We start from the raw sequence: 17400 nt of genomic DNA, 5'->3' as shown, positions 1-17400 counted from the left end.
AGAACTAAAAGATAGTGGTTAAATTAACGGGCAGTAAATACCTTGAGATTGTAATATAAAATGTTTAGTTATGCATAATAAAACAACTTTACACTATAACTTTAATTATTTAGATTGCCTACTTTTCGTGTATTTCACCTCTGAAAATTGTGGATTTTCTCATTTTTATAACTTAAAATGCTCCCTGATAGCTTTTTAAGGCTAACCATGTTACATATATATTCTTGTCTTTAACTGATAACAGCTGGAAAACATTGACATTTATACTAACTTTATGGCAGTGGCTGCAGACTCAAGCATTGACCTCAAAAAAAAAAAAAAAAAAAGTATGCTTATAATGATAATTTCATGGTGGTGAGAGCAAACGATCCACTATGCATGTGATTCACTTCCTAGCCACTAGGAGGAGGCAAAGATTCCCAAAATTCTCAAGAGCACTTCATCCCTCCAACATCACTGGTATGCCAGCTATACATATAACCAAGCAAGGAGAATAGAAATAAAAAGGTAGGAAAGGACAAAGCAGGGAAAATAGAGGTGTATAATAGGAACAGTCACCAATTATTTTTTTTTTATTATCCTTAAAAATTGGATGGGGCTTGTGGACTCTCACCACCATGAAACAAATAAATGTATCAGGTAAGCATAAAGTTTGCTTTCTTTCATAGTGGTGCGAGTCCACGATCAATTACACATGAAAGCCATGAAGTCCACAAGTAATGACAAGTGGGATAAAAATGGAAAGAAATATAAAAAGGACATCAAAAGAATAAAATGAAAATTATTGAACAGTGTTCCTTATTGTCCCCCCTCAGTCTCCATAACACATAAGATCATAAAACCTAAAATCAAATAGGTCTGAGGCCAACTAATGTGTCAGTAAGAATGTCCCCTGGCTATGATTTACCATTACTTACTTACCTTCTAATAGCCTAACCTTACTAGCACCCCTACCTATGTGCTTGCTGCTGTCAGCGAGTAGCTAATCCAGTGCTGAGCACATTACAGCAGAGGATTTAAATCTAGGTGTATATCAATGAACCAACAGGAGTAGGCTATGGACCGGTCCCTGCAACACCTGTGACTTGTGTAATTGTGTCACTACCCCAAACTTTAGTCTGTCTCTCAGTAGCAGATCTATGAGGGGGAAATTCGGGCCTCAACTCAGTGTGAGAACTCCTCTTTAATAAAAATCTTAGTAGCACCTCAAGTCTTCACCCACCTCCAGGGAGGCAAAGTTTAAAACTGACATACCAGTGAGATTGAAGGTATGAAGTGTTCGTAAAAGTTTTGGGAAAATTTGTCTCCTAGTGGCTAGGAAGTGAATCCCATGCGTAGTGGATCGTGGGCTCTCACCACCCTAAAATATTTTTTTAATTACAAGCAAACATTTTTTTGTTTTTGTGTGAAGTCTATGCTTGAGTCTGCAGACAGCAAGGCTAGCCACTGTCATAATGTTAGTATAGAAACCATTGTTTTGCAGCTATTATTAGTTAAAGCCAATTAAGTAAAGATATGTAACAGGGTTAACAAAAATGCTAGGAAATTAATCCCATGCATAATGGATCGTGTACTCTCACCACCCTATGAAAGAAAAAACATAATTTATGCTTACCTGATAAATTTATTTCTCTTGTAGTGTAGTCAGTCCACGGGTCATCCATTACTTATGGAATATATCTCTTCCCCAACAGGAAGTTGCAAGAGGATCACCCAAGCAGAGCTGCTATATAGCTCCTCCCCTCACATGTCATATTCAGTCATTCGACTAAAACCAGACGAGAAAGGAGAAACCATAGGGTGCAGTGGTGACTGGAGATTAATTAAAATTTAGATCTGCCTTAAAGACAGGGCGGGCCGTGGACTGACTACACTACAAGAGAAATAAATTTATCAGGTAAGCATAAATTATGTTTTCTCTTGTTAAGTGTAGTCAGTCCACGGGTCATCCATTACTTATGGAATACCAATACCAAAGCTAAAGTACACGGATGAAGGGAGGGACAAGGCAGGAACTTTAAACGGAAGGAACCACTGCCTGAAGCACCTTTCTCCCAAAAATAGCCTCCGAAGAAGCAAAAGTGTCAAATTTGTAAAATTTTGAAAAAGTGTGAAGTGAAGACCAAGTTGCAGCCTTGCAAATCTGTTCAACAGAGGCCTCATTTTTAAAGGCCCAGGTGGAAGCCACAGCTCTAGTAGAATGAGCTGTAATCCTTTCAGGAGGCTGCTGTCCAGCAGTCTCATAGGCTAAACGTATTATGCTACAAAGCCAAAAAGAGAGAGAGGTAGACAAAGCCTTTTGACCTCTCCTCTGTCCAGAGTAAACGACAAACAGGGAAGAAGTTTGACGAAAATCTTTAGTTGCCTGCAAATAGAACTTCAGGGCACGGACTACGTCCAGATTATGCAAAAGTCGTTCCTTCTTTGAAGAAGGGTTAGGACACAATGATGGAACAATAATCTCTTGATTGATATTCCTGTTAGTAACTACCTTAGGTAAGAACCCAGGTTTAGTACGCAGAACTACCTTGTCTGAATGAAAAATCAGATAAGGAGGATCACAATGTAAGGCAGATAACTCAGAGACTCTTCGAGCCGAGGAAATAGCCATCAAAAACAGAACTTTCCAGGATAACAGCTTGATATCAATGGAATGAAGGGGTTCAAATGGAACGCCTTGAAGAACGTTAAGAACTAAGTTTAAGCTCCACGGCGGAGCAACAGTCTTAAACACAGGCTTAATCCTAGCTAAAGCCTGAACGTCTGGAACTTCTGCCAGACGTTTGTGTAGAAGAATAGACAGAGCAGAAATCTGTCCCTTTAACAAACTAGCAGATAAGCCCTTTTCTAAACCCTCTTGTAGAAAAGACAATATCCTAGGAATCCTAACCTTACTCCATGAGTAACTCTTGGATTCGCACCAATATAAATATTTACGCCATATCTTATGGTAAATTCTTCTGGTAACAGGTTTCCTAGCCTGTATTAAGGTATCAATAACCGACTCCGAGAAGCCACGCTTTGATAGAATCAAGCGTTCAATCTCCATGCAGTCAGCCTCAGAGAAATTAGATTTGGATGGTTGAAAGGACCCTGAATTAGAAGGTCCTGTCTCAGAGGCAGAGACCATGGTGGACAGGACGACATGTCCACTAGGTCTGCATACCAGGTCCTGCGTGGCCACGCAGGCGCTATCAGAATCACCGATGCTCTCTCCTGTTTGATCTTGGCAATCAATCAAGGAAGCATCGGAAATGGTGGAAACACATAAGCCATGTTGAAGACCCAAGGGGCTGTCAGAGCATCTATCAGCACCACTCCCGGGTCCCTGGACCTGGATCCGTAACAAGGAAGCTTGGCGTTCTGGCGAGACGCCATGAGATCCAGATCTGGTTTGCCCCAACGATGAATCAGTTGAGCGAAGACCTCCGGATGAAGTTCCCACTCCCCCGGATGAAAAGTCTGGCGACTTAGAAAATCCGCCTCCCAGTTCTCCACGCCTGGGATGTAAATCGCTGACAGGTGGCAAGAGTGAGACTCTGCCCAGCGAATTATCTTTGAGACTTCCAACATCGCTAGGGAACTTCTGGTTCCCCCTTGATGGTTGATGTAAGCCACAGTCGTGATGTTGTCCGACTGAAATCTGATGAACCTCAGAGTTGCTAACTGAGGCCAAGCTAGAAGAGCATTGAATATTGCTCTTAACTCCAGAATATTTATTGGGAGGAGTTTCTCCTCCTGAGTCCATAATCCCTGAGCCTTCAGGGAATACCAGACTGCGCCCCAACCTAGAAGGCTGGCGTCTGTCGTTACAATCGTCCAATCTGGCCTGCGAAAGGTCATCCCCTTGGACAGATGGGGCCGAGAAAGCCACCATAGAAGAGAATCTCTGGTCTCTTGATCCAGATTTAGCAGGGGGGACAAATCTGAGTAATCCCCATTCCACTGACTTAGCATGCACAATTGCAGCGGTCTGAGATGCAGGCGCGCAAATGGTACTATGTCCATTGCCGCTACCATTAAGCCGATTACTTCCATGCACTGAGCTACTGACGGGTGTGGAATGGAATGAAGGACACTGCAAGCATTTAGAAGTTTTGATAACCTGGCCTCCGTCAGGTAAATTTTCATCTCTACAGAATCTATAAGAGTCCCTAGGAAGGGAACCCTTGTAAGTGGTAATAGAGAACTCTTTCCCACGTTCACCTTCCACCCATGCGACCTCAGAAATGCCAGAACTATCTCTGTATGAGATTTGGCAGTTTGAAAACTTGACGCTTGTATCAGAATGTCGTCTAGGTACGGAGTCACCGCTATGCTTCGCGGTCTTAGTATCGCCAGAAGTGAGCCCAGAACCTTTGTAAAGATTCTTGGAGCCGTAGCTAATCCGAAGGGAAGAGCTACAAACTGGTAATGCCTGTCTAGGAAGGCAAATCTTAGGTACCGATAATGATCCTTGTGAATCGGTATGTGAAGGTAGGCATCCTTTAACTCCACTGTGGTCATGTACTGACCCTCTTGGATCATGGGAAGGATGGTTCGAATAGTTTCCATTTTGAATGATGGAACTCTTAGGAATTTGTTTAGGATTTTTAAGTCCAAGATTGGTCTGAAGGTTCCCTCTTTCTTGGGAACCACAAATAGATTTGAATAGAATCCTTGCCCGTGCTCCGTCCGCGGAACTGGGTGGATCACCCCCATTAGTAAGAGGTCTTGTACACAGCGTAGAAACACCTCTTTCTTTATTTGGTTTGCTGATAACCTTGAAAGATGAAATCTCCCTTGTGGAGAAGTTTTGAAGTCCAGGAGATATCCCTGAGATATGATCTCCAATGCCCAGGGATCCTGGACATCTCTTGCCCAAGCCTGGGCGAAGAGAGAAAGTCTGCCCCCCACTAGATCCGTTTCCGGATAGGGGGCCCTCTCTTCATGCTGTCTTAGGAGCAGCAGCAGGTTTCTTGGCCTGCTTGCCCTTGTTCCAGGACTGGTTAGCTTTCCAGCCCTGTCTGTAACGAGCAACAGCTCCTTCCTGTTTTGGAGCGGAGGAAGTTGATGCTGCTCCTGCCTTGAAGTTATACGAAAGGCACGAAAATTAGACTGTTTGGCCTTTGATTTGGCCCTGTCCTGAGGTAGAGCATGGCCCTTACCTCCCGTAATGTCAGCTATAATTTCTTTCAAGCCGGGCCCGAATAAGGTCTGCCCTTTGAAAGGAATATTAAGCAATTTAGATTTATAAGTCACGTCAGCTGACCAGGATTTAAGCCATAGCGCTCTGCGTGCTTGGATGGCGAATCCGGAGTTCTTAGCCGTAAGTTTGGTTAAATGTACGACGGCATCAGAAACAAATGCGTTAGCTAGCTTAACTGCTTTAAGCTGGTTCATAATTTCATCCAATGGAGCTGTGCGAATGGCCTCTTCCAGAGACTCAAACCAGAATGCCGCTGCAGCAGTGACAGGCGCAATGCATGCAAGGGGCTGTAAGATAAAACCTTGTTGAACAAACATTTTCTTAAGGTAACCTTCTAATTTTTTATCCATTGGATCTGAAAAGGCACAACTATCCTCCACCGGGATAGTGGTACGCTTAGCTAAAGTAGAAACTGCTCCCTCCACCTTAGGGACCGTCTGCCATAAGTCTCGTGTGGTGGCGTCTATAGGAAACATTTTCCTAAATATGGGAGGAGGGGAAAAAGGCACACCAGGTCTATCCCACTCCTTGCTAATAATCTCTGTAAGCCTTTTAGGTATAGGAAACACGTCAGTACACACCGGTACCGCATAGTATCTATCCAACCTACATAATTTTTCTGGAATTGCAACCGTGTTACAATCATTCAGAGCCGCTAATACCTCCCCTAGCAATATGCGGAGGTTCTCAAGCTTAAATTTAAAATTAGAAATCTCTGAATCCAGTCTCCCTGGATCAGATCCGTCACCCACAGAATGAAGCTCTCCGTCTTCATGTTCTGCAAACTGTGACGCAGTATCTGACATGGCTCTCACATCACCCGCGCGCTCTGTCCTTAACCCAGAGCTATCGCGCTTGCCTCTTAATTCTGGCAATTTAGATAATACTTCTGTCATAACAGTAGCCATGTCTTGCAAAGTGATTTGTAAGGGCCTCCCTGATGTACTTGGCGCCACAAAATCATGCACCTCCTGAGAGGGAGGCGAAGGTACTGACACGTGAGGAGAGTTAGTCGGCATAACTTCCCCCTCGTTGTCTGGTGATAATTTCTTTACATGTAAAGATTGACTTTTATTTAAAGTAACATCAATGCAATTAGTACACAAATTTCTATTGGGCTCCACATTGGCCTTTAAACATAGTGAACAAAGAGATTCATCTGTGTCAGACATGTTTAAACAGACTAGCAATGAGACTAGCAAGCTTGGAAATACTTTTCTAAATAAATTTACAAGCAATATAAAAAAACGCTACTGTGCCTTTAAGAAGCACAAAAAGCTGTCACAGTTGAAATAACAATGAACCAAATTAGTTATAGCAACCAATTTTTCACAGTAAATGTATTAAGTTAGCAAAGGATTGCACCCACCAGCAAATGGATGATTAACCCCTTAATACCCAAAAACGGATAACAATTTAATAATTAACGTTTTTATCACAGTCAAAACACACTGTCACAGGTCTGCTGTGACTGATTACCTCCCTCAAAATGAATTTTGGAGACCCCTGAGCTTTCTAGAGACGTCCTGGATCATGGAGGATGAAGTAGGCAGATTGTGACTGAATTTTTACTGCGCAAAAAAGCGCTAAAATAGGCCCCTCCCACTCATATTACAACAGTGGGGAAGCTCAGTTAACTGTTTCTATGCAGAAAACAAAGATAGCCATGTGGTAAAAATCATGCCCCAATAAGTTTTATCACCAAGTACCTCACAAAAAACGATTAACATGCCAGTAAACGTTTTGAACATACATTTTAAAAGTAATGAAGTGTTATTAATAAGCCTGCTACCAGTCGCTTTTACTGCAGTTAAGGCTCATACATTACTTCAGTATTAACAGTATTTTCAGAGTCAATTCCATTACTTAGAAAAATACATTCAGTGTACACACACTCATCAGCCTAATACCAGTCGCTATCACTGCATTTAAGGCTGAACTTACGTTACATTGGTATCAGCAGTATTTTCTCAGTCAATTCCATTCCTCAGAAAAATAATTTACTGCACATACCTCGTTTGCAGGGGGGCCCTGCATGCTATTCCCCTTTTCTGAAGTTACCTCACTCCTCAGATGAGAACAGCCAGTGGATCTTAGTTACGTCTGCTAAGATCATAGAAAACGCAGGCAGATTCTTCTTCTAATGCTGCCTGAGAACAAACAGCACACTCCGGTGCCATTTAAAATAACAAACTTTTGATTGAAGAAATAAACTAAGTTAAAAAACACCACAGACCTCTCACAACGACCTATCTTTAGTTAGGTTGCAAGAGAATGACTGAATAGGACATGTGAGGGGAGGAGCTATATAGCAGCTCTGCTTGGGTGATCCTCTTGCAACTTCCTGTTGGGGAAGAGATATATTCCATAAGTAATGGATGACCCGTGGACTGACTACACTTAACAAGAGAAAAGGCAAATCTTTTGTTGAGTTGAAAAACAATTGCAGCAAAGCAGGCGTTAATTTACTTAATTTATTTTAGACATGTTTAAACCTTGGTAATTTATTCTCTAGCAACACAAAACAAATTACAAGGTATTTGCTGTCCCTTTAACAGTCTCAACATACAGTATTGAGAAAATGATCTTTCCTTGGTGTAAGCACAAATCTTGAAAAAAAACATGGGTTGAATAAACAAAAAAGAAAACCTAATAAGGGAACACTGAGCATAATCACATTACTTCTTAGACACGAGATCTAATTTTACAAATTTAGATTTCACTAACCCATGCCCTCATATTCCAATAAATAAACAGGCAAGATCAAGTTTGTAACCAGAAATAAAGCAACTTTTCATGGGATTACAACTGTCCTAATAAAAGATAGCAACTGTCCATATAAAAGTAGGTAGCATATAATACAAAAAATATTGACTAAGAATAGCAAAACTCTGGAAAAGGATTTGTTAAATTGCTCAAAGATACACAGGCCATATAGGAACTAACAACTTATTTGGGAGTTGTTCGAAAGAAATTACACAGAAGAGATCACTCTTGGCCGGTGATCAAAATAAAATGACGTTAAAATAGGACATGCTTTTTCTTAATAGGAGACTCCACAACTTCTCAGCCATGACTGACATTTTTATTTCATACACACAAAGTGTGAGGTTCCAAAAGACTGAATTGAAGATTATATCCTTGAAGTTTTATGTGACAGCCACACAAATAAATCACAATGCTATGGAGAAGGTTTTGCCATCATCTTTCAGATGTGACAGGAACAGGAAGAATTCCTCTCCTGGGGTGACATGTATAATCTCAGTTACTCACTGCCACTAGGGCGAGAAATGCAGTGCAGCTTGTGATCTGTTCAATATAACAAATACAACAAGAGAAGTGGCTACAAATAAAGTTTTAACCATCATTATGTATGCGCACCTTAAAAATGCATAACCCTGATAAGCATGCATGTCCCAGAAGAATGGATTAGCGGGCCTATTATAATTATGCTCAGTCACAAAGGAGAATTATCCTGTGAATTAATGATCTGTGTGCTGACAGCTAGTGTGCATTATTTGCAACCTTTTTTTCCTATGTCCTTGTTTGTTATAAAGTATACAAGTTAAAGTGAAAATGTCATTATCTATGTGTATATTTTGACTTTAGTGTTCCTTTTAAAGAAGGAAAGTGTAGAAGACTTACTCCAACATACTACAGCAGCACTCCAAAGGATATTTAACAGAGCTTTAACTCAAAACATTGTCTATACACTAGATAAAAATAGAGCTTGATCACTTATTTTCCACCACCATGACTGTCCTAGATACCCTCCATTTTATTCCAAAGATTAATGTCTTATTTTAACATTTCCACTCCAAGATGGAATAACTAGTCTGCAACTGGGGAATGTTACTCATGCAGAATGAAGTTTTTAAAAGTATGTGCAATGTGAGTGTGAATACTATTGGACTGTGCAGCGGTCTATTAGAAAAAATAAAAACATAAAATTTATGCTTACCTGATAAATGTATTTCTCTTGTAGTGTATTCAGTCCACGGGTCATCCATTACTTATGGAATATATTCCCTTCCCAACAGGAAGTTGCAAGAGGATCACCCAAGCAGAGCTGCTATATAGCTCCTCCCCTCACATGTCATATCCAGTCATTCGACCGAAACAAGACAAGAAAGGAGAAACCATAGGGTGCAGTGGTGACTGGAGTTTTAATTAAAATTTAGATCTGCCTCAAAGAAGACAGGGCGGGCCGTGGACTGAATACACTACAAGAGAAATAAATTTATCAGGTAAGCATAAATTATGTTTTCTCTTGTTAAGTGTATTCAGTCCACGGGTCATCCATTACTTATGGGATACCAATACCAAAGCTAAAGTACATGGATGATGGGAGGGACAAGGCAGGAACTTTAAACGGAAGGAACCACTGCCTGTAGAACCTTTCTCCCAAAAACAGCCTCCGAAGAAGCAAAAGTGTCAAATTTGTAAAATTTTGAAAAGGTATGAAGCGAAGACCAAGTCGCAGCCTTGCAAATCTGTTCAACAGAAGCCTCATTCTTAAAGGCCCAGGTGGAAGCCACAGCTCTAGTGGAATGAGCTGTAATTCTTTCAGGAGGCTGCTGTCCAGCAGTCTCATAGGCTAAACGTATTATGCTACGAAGCCAAAAGGAGAGAGAGGTAGCCGAAGCTTTTTGACCTCTACTTTGACCAGAATAAACGACAAACAGGGAAGACGTTTGACGAAAATCTTTAGTTGCCTGTAAATAGAACTTCAGGGCACGGACTACGTCCAGATTATGCAAAAGTCGTTCCTTCTTTGAAGAAGGGTTAGGACATAATGATGGAACAACAATCTCTTGATTGATATTCCTGTTAGAAACTACCTTAGGTAAGAACCCAGGTTTAGTACGCAGAACTACCTTGTCTGAATGAAAAATCAGATAAGGAGAATCACAATGTAAGGCAGATAACTCAGAGACTCTTCGAGCCGAGGAAATAGCCATCAAAAACAGAACTTTCCAAGATAACAGCTTGATATCAATGGAATGAAGGGGTTCAAATGGAACACCTTGAAGAACGTTAAGAACTAAGTTTAAGCTCCACGGCGGAGCAACAGTCTTAAACACAGGCTTAATCCTAGCCAAAGCCTGACAAAAAGACTGAACGTCTGGAACTTCTGCCAGACGTTTGTGTAAAAGGATAGATAGAGCAGATAAGCCCTTTTCTAAACCCTCTTCTAGAAAAGACAATATCCTAGGAATCCGAACTTTACTCCATGAGTAACTCTTGGATTCGCACCAATATAAATATTTACGCCATATCTTATGGTAAATCTTTCTGGTAACAGGTTTCCGAGCCTGTATTAAGGTATCAATAACCGACTCCGAGAAGCCACGCTTTGATAGGATCAAGCGTTCAATCTACATGCAGTCAGCCTCAGAGAAATTAGATTTGGATGGTTGAAAGGACCCTGTATTAGAAGGTCCTGCCTCAGAGGCAGAGACCATGGTGGACAGGACGACATGTCCACTAGATCTGCATACCAGGTCCTGCGTGGCCACGCAGGTGCTATCAGAATCACCGATGCTCTCTCCTGTTTGATCTTGGCAATCAGTCGAGGAAGTAGCGGAAATGGTGGAAACACATAAGCCATGTTGAAAACCCAAGGGGCTGCTAGAGCATCTATCAGCACCGCTCCCGGGTCCATGGACCTGGATCCGTAACAAGGAAGCTTGGCGTTCTGGCGAGACGCCATGAGATCCAGTTCTGGTTTGCCCCAACGATGAATCAGTTGAGCAAAGACCTCCGGATGAAGTTCCCACTCCCCCGGATGAAAAGTCTGGCGACTTAGAAAATCCGCCTCCCAGTTCTCCACGCCTGGGATGTAAATCGCTGACAGGTGGCAAGAGTGAGACTCTGCCCAGCGAATTATCTTGGAGACTTCTAACATCGCTAGGGAACTCCTGGTTCCCCCTTGATGGTTGATGTAAGCCACAGTCGTGATATTGTCCGACTGAAATCTGATGAACCTCAGTGTTGCTAACTGAGGCCAAGCTAGAAGAGCATTGAATATTGCTCTTAACTCCAGAATATTTATTGGGAGGAGTTTCTCCTCCTGAGTCCACGATCCCTGAGCCTTCAGGGAGTTCCAGACTGCGCCCCAACCTAGAAGGCTGGCATCTGTTGTTACAATCATCCAATCTGGCCTGCGAAAGGTCATCCCTTTGGACAAATGGACCAGAGAAAGCCACCAGAGAAGAGAATCTCTGGTCTCTTGATCCAGATTTAGTCGAGGGGACAAATCTGAGTAATCCCCATTCCACTGACTTAGCATGCATAATTGCAGCGGTCTGAGATGTAGGCGCGCAAATGGAACTATGTCCATTGCCGCTACCATTAAGCCGATTACTTCCATGCACTGAGCTACTGACGGGTGTGGAATGGAATGAAGGACACGGCAAGCATTTAGCAGTTTTGATAACCTGGACTCCGTCAGGTAAATTTTCATCTCTATAGAATCTATAAGAGTCCCTAAGAAGGGAACCTTTGTGAGTGGTAAAAGAGAACTCTTTTCCACGTTCACCTTCCACCCATGCGACCTCAGAAATGCCAGAACTATCTCTGTGTGAGACTTGGCAATTTGAAAACTTGACGCTTGTATCAGAATGTCGTCTAGGTACGGAGCCACCGCTATGCCTCGCGGTCTTAGCACCGCCAGAAGTGAGCCCAGAACCTTTGTAAAGATTCTCGGGGCCGTAGCTAACCCGAAGGGAAGAGCTACAAACTGGTAATGCCTGTCTAGAAAGGCAAATCTTAGGTACCGATAATGATCTTTGTGAATCGGTATGTGAAGGTAGGCATCCTTTAAGTCCACTGTGGTCATATACTGACCCTCTTGGATCATGGGTAGGATGGTTCGAATAGTTTCCATTTTGAATGATGGAACTCTTAGGAATTTGTTTAAGATTTTTAGGTCCAAGATTGGTCTGAAGGTTCCCTCTTTCTTGGGAACCACAAACAGATTTGAGTAAAATCCTTGCCGTTGTTCCGTCCGCGGAACTGGGTGGATCACCCCCATTACTAGGAGGTCTTGTACACAGTGAAGAAAAGCCTCTTTCTTTATTTGGTTTGCTGATAACCTTGAAAGATGAAATCTTCCTTGTGGAGGAGAAGCTTTGAAGTCCAGAAGGTATCCCTGAGATATAATCTCCAACGCCCAGGGATCCTGGACATCTCTTGCCCAAGCCTGGGCGAAGAGAGAAAGTCTGCCCCCCACTAGATCCGTTTCCGGATAGGGGGCCCTCTCTTCATGCTGTCTTAGGGGCAGTAGTAGGCTTTCTGGCCTGCTTGCCCTTGTTCCAGGACTGGTTAGTTTTCCAGCCCTGTTTGTAACGAGCAACAGTTCCTTCCTGTTTTGGGGCGGAGGAAGTTGATGCTGCTCCGGCCTTGAAGTTTCCAAAGGCACGAAAATTAGACTGTTTGGCCTTTGATTTGGCCCTGTCCTGAGGAAGAGTATGACCCTTACCTCCAGTAATGTCAGCAATAATTTCTTTCAATCCGGGCCCGAATAAGGTCTGCCCTTTGAAAGGAATATTAAGTAATTTGGATTTAGAAGTCACGTCAGCTGACCAAGATTTAAGCCATAGCACTCTGCGCGCCTGGATGGCAAATCCGGAGTTCTTAGCCGTTAGTTTGGTTAAATGTACAACGGCATCAGAAATAAATGCGTTAGCTAGCTTAAGTGCTTTAAGCTTGTCCATAATCTCATCCAATGGAGCTGTGCGAATGGCCTCTTCCAGAGACTCAAACCAGAATGCCGCAGCAGCAGTGACAGGCGCAATGCAAGCAAGGGGCTGTAAGATAAAACCTTGTTGAACAAACATTTTCTTAAGGTAGCCTTCTAATTTTTTATCCATTGGATCCGAAAAAGCACAACTATCCTCCACCGGGATAGTGGTACGCTTAGCTAAAGTAGAAACTGCTCCCTCCACCTTAGGGACTGTCTGCCATAAGTCTCGTGTGGTGGCGTCTATTGGAAACATTTTTCTAAATATAGGAGGAGGGGAAAAGGGCACACCGGGTCTATCCCACTCCTTGCCAATAATCTCTGTAAGCCTTTTAGGTATAGGAAGAACGTCAGTACACACCGGCACTGCATAGTATCTATCCAGCCTACATAATTTCTCTGGAATTGCAACTGTATTACAGTCATTCAGAGCCGCTAAAACCTCCCCTAGCAATACACAGAGGTTCTCAAGCTTAAATTTGAAATTAGAGATCTCTGAATCCGGTCTCCCTGGATCAGATCCGTCACCCACAGAATGAAGCTCTCTGTCCTCATGTTCTGCAAATTGTGACGCAGTATCGGACATGGCTCTCCCATCATCAGCGCGCTCTCTCCTTATCCCAGAGCTATCGCGCTTGCCTCTTAATTCTGGCAGTTTAGATAATACTTCTGTCATAACATTAGCCATGTCTTGTAAAGTGATTTGTATGGGCCTCCCTGATGTATTTGGCGCCACAATATCACGCGCCTCCTGGGCGGGAGGCGAAGGTACTGACACGTGAGGGGAGTTAGTCGGCATAACTTCCCCCTCGTTGTCTGGTGATAATTCCTGTACAGATAAAGACTGACCTTTATTATTTAAAGTGAAATCAATGCATTTAGTACACATCTTTCTATGGGGTTCCACATTGGCCTTCAAACATAGTGAACAAACAGATTCATCTGTGTCAGACATGTTTAAACAGACTAGCAATGAGACTAGCAAGCTTGGAAAATACTTTCAAATAAATTTACAAGCAATATAAAAAACGCTACTGCGCCTTTAAGAAGCACAAAAAAACTGTCACAGTTGAAATAACAATGAACCAAATCAGTTATAGCAACCAAATTTTCACAGTAAATGAATTAAGTTAGCAGAGCATTGCACCCACTAGCAAATGGATGATTAACCCCTTAATACCCAAAACGGATAATCAGTATAAGAATTAACGTTTTTAACACAGTCAAACACACTGTCACAGGTCTGCTGTGACTGATTACCTCCCTCAAAATGATTTTTGAAATCCCCTGAGCTCTCTAGAGACGTCCTGGATCATGGAGGAAGAAGCAGGAAGACTGACTGAATTTTTACTGCTCAAAAAAAGCGCTAAAATAGGCCCCTCCCACTCATATTACAACAGTGGAAAAGCCTCAGTTAACTGCTTCTATGCAGAAATATACGACAGCCATGTGGAAAAAAACCATGCCCCAATAAGTTTTATCACCAATGTACCTCACAAAAAACGATTAACATGCCAGTAAACGTTTTAAAAACATCAATTTTAAAGGTTATGTATTGTTATAGATAAGCCTGCTACCAGTCGCTTCTACTGCAGTTAAGGCTCATACATTACTTCAGTATTAACAGCATTTTCTTAGTCAAATTCCATTCCTTAGAAAATTACTTTACTGCACATACATTCATCAGCCTGATACCAGTCGCTACTACTGCATTTAAGGCTGTACTTACATTACATCGGTATCAGCAGTATTTTCTTAGTCAATTCCATTCCTTAGAAAAATATTTTACTGCACATACCTTATTTGCAGGAAAACCCCACATGCTATTCCCTTTCTGAAGTTACCCCCCTCCTCAGAATATGCGAGAACAGCCAGTGGATCTTAGTTACTTCTGCTAAGATCATAGAAAAACGCAGGCAGATTCTTCTTCTAAATACTGCCTGAGAGAAAAAACAGCACACTCCGGTGCCATTTAAAAATAAACTTTTGATTGAAGAAATAATTAAATATAAAAAAAAAACTCCACACTCCTCTCACGCCCTTCCTATGTTGAGGGTTGCAAGAGAATGACTGGATATGACATGTGAGGGGAGGAGCTATATAGCAGCTCTGCTTGGGTGATCCTCTTGCAACTTCCTGTTGGGAAGGGAATATATCCCATAAGTAATGGATGACCCGTGGACTGAACACACTTAACAAGAGAAATCTATATACCGGTATTTGTAATAATATTTCTAATGATCTCTTTAAATGTAATATTTGAATTATGCAATATTCGAAATACAAATGTTTCTATTAAGTTTTGGTGATAGGGAATTACTAAATTCCATATCACATGAACTATAGTACTTCTGAATAGTATTTGTTAACTCGAATGTTACATTCAACATTTTGAATGTTGATATTGGATCTAATTGTCCACTACAATCTACACACCAATGTGTGTGTATGTATGTATGTATGTATGTATGTATGTATGTATGTATATATATATACACACATATATATATACATACATACAGTATATATATATATATATATATATATATATATATATATACACATATATATATACATACATACAGTATATATATATATATATATATACACACACATACACAGTACATATATATGTAAATATAGACAAGACTTTAGCCTCACTCGGTATTGCTTTTGGCACTTTACTCTGAATTTCAAATCGATTAAACCTATAGAGTAACCAGCTCAGTCAAGAAAAAACAAAAAACATATAGCCAAAACTACATAACTAACATGAAGAAGAGAAGAAAAAAAGAAGTAATCATTCAAATTCAGTGAACAAAAACAAAAAATACACTCAAGGCCAAACAGCAGCTCTGATTCCCATGTTAGTTCAAGAAAATTAGATTAATCTTTAACAGAACACATGAAAAAGAGAACATTTTCTTGCTTACGGAGTTCTGGTTCATTCCAAATCTACAAGGACTAGAGCCAGTTCCCACAGTCTGAAAGGGAGTAATTGTTAAGGCATTGTATGTTCAGTCACAGGATGTACAGACTTCATCCAGGGCAGATGCATTTTGTTGTAGAAAGTATTTTTATTTTGTTAAAACCATGAAGCATCTTATCATTGGGTGAGTGACCAAACTGGCTGTCATTTTCTTTTTGACTATAAAGTTGATTGACTGAGAATAAGGCCAAAATGTGCTTAAGAATAATTAGAACAAATACAAAATTAAATATTTTAATGTTTGCATCCTTTACATTTGGCAACAGATTTGGTGTCCTCTAATGAAAAGAATAAGTACTTCCTGCGTATATACAATATGACAAAATATAATAAGCCTGCCAATGACAAGAAACCAGATGCTTTCAAAATCTCCCCATTCCATTCGGCAACTTGTATTCTAGACCTCTTCATCAACAAAATGTCTTATTGCATATTTATGTCCCTTTAAATCAATAAGAAAAATGTCCCCATGCGTATCTAGGTGTTTAACCCACTGCAAAGTTAACGTTAACTCCAGAGCAGCAATGCACTACTGGTCTTCAGCTGAACACAAGAAACCAATAATTATTGTTAAGAACAGACATAATATAGCCTATAAGGTGATATTATAGGCAGTGTGCGCTTTGTATGCAAATTAAATGAACATTAACCCCTTAACGACCGAGGACGTGCAGGGTACGTCCTCAGAAAAAAGGCAGTTAACGCCTGAGAACGTACCCTGCACGTCCTCGGTGTGGAAAGCAGCTGGAAGCGATCCTGCTCGCTTCCAGCTGCTTTCCGGTTATTGCAGTGATGCCTCGATATGGAGGCATCCTGCAATAACCTTTCACGGCCATCCGATGCAGAGAGAGCCACTCTGTGGCCCTCTCTGCACCGGACATCAATGGCCGGTATCGTTGGTGGGTGGGAGCCGGTGTGGGAGGTGGGTGGCGGCCATCGATGGCCCTGGTCATGTGGAGGGGGGCGGGATCGTGGGCGGGTAAGCCCGGGGGCACGTGCGGGCGCGCGCACGTGCACGAGGGGGCGGGGGGCAACCGCTACACTACGGAAAAAATGTGTCCCAAAACAATAAAAGTGGGACAAAATTTAAATAAATAAAAAAGCCCTTAGGTGTGATTTAGGTGGTGGGGGTTGGTCCGTGGGGGGGGGGGGGGGAGATTGAGCTACACTACAGAATTTTTTTTAAAAAAAAATAAACATTTGATTGTTCAAAATGGGTACTGGCAGACAGCTGCCAGTACCCAAGATGGCCCCCAATAAGGCTGAGAGGGAGGCTTAGAGAGCTGTTTTGGGGGGGATCAGGGAGGTTGGGGGTTAAGGGGGGGATCCTAAACACAGCATATGTAAATATGCTTTTTTTCTTAAAAAAAAAAAAAAAAAAAAAACTTATTTTAGTACTGGCAGACTTTCTGCCAGTACTTAAGATGGCGGGGACAATTGTGGGGTGGGGGAGAGAAGGGAGCTGTTTGGGAGGGATCA

At 41.7% G+C, this 17400-nt stretch overlaps 1 protein-coding gene across 4 annotated transcripts in view; it reads right to left on the bottom strand.

Annotated features, from left to right (window-relative positions):
• The window catches only part of BAIAP2 (BAR/IMD domain containing adaptor protein 2), a 549446-nt gene that overhangs the window by 144025 nt on the left and 388021 nt on the right, over window positions 1–17400 (bottom strand). The gene's annotated exons all lie outside the window — the stretch shown is intronic.

This window comes from Bombina bombina, chromosome 1 (genome assembly GCF_027579735.1).
Source record: "Bombina bombina isolate aBomBom1 chromosome 1, aBomBom1.pri, whole genome shotgun sequence".
NCBI classification, from domain to species: Eukaryota; Metazoa; Chordata; class Amphibia; order Anura; family Bombinatoridae; genus Bombina; species Bombina bombina.
Note: the sequence above shows the minus strand (reverse complement) of the source record. Positions and strands in the feature narration are given on the sequence as shown.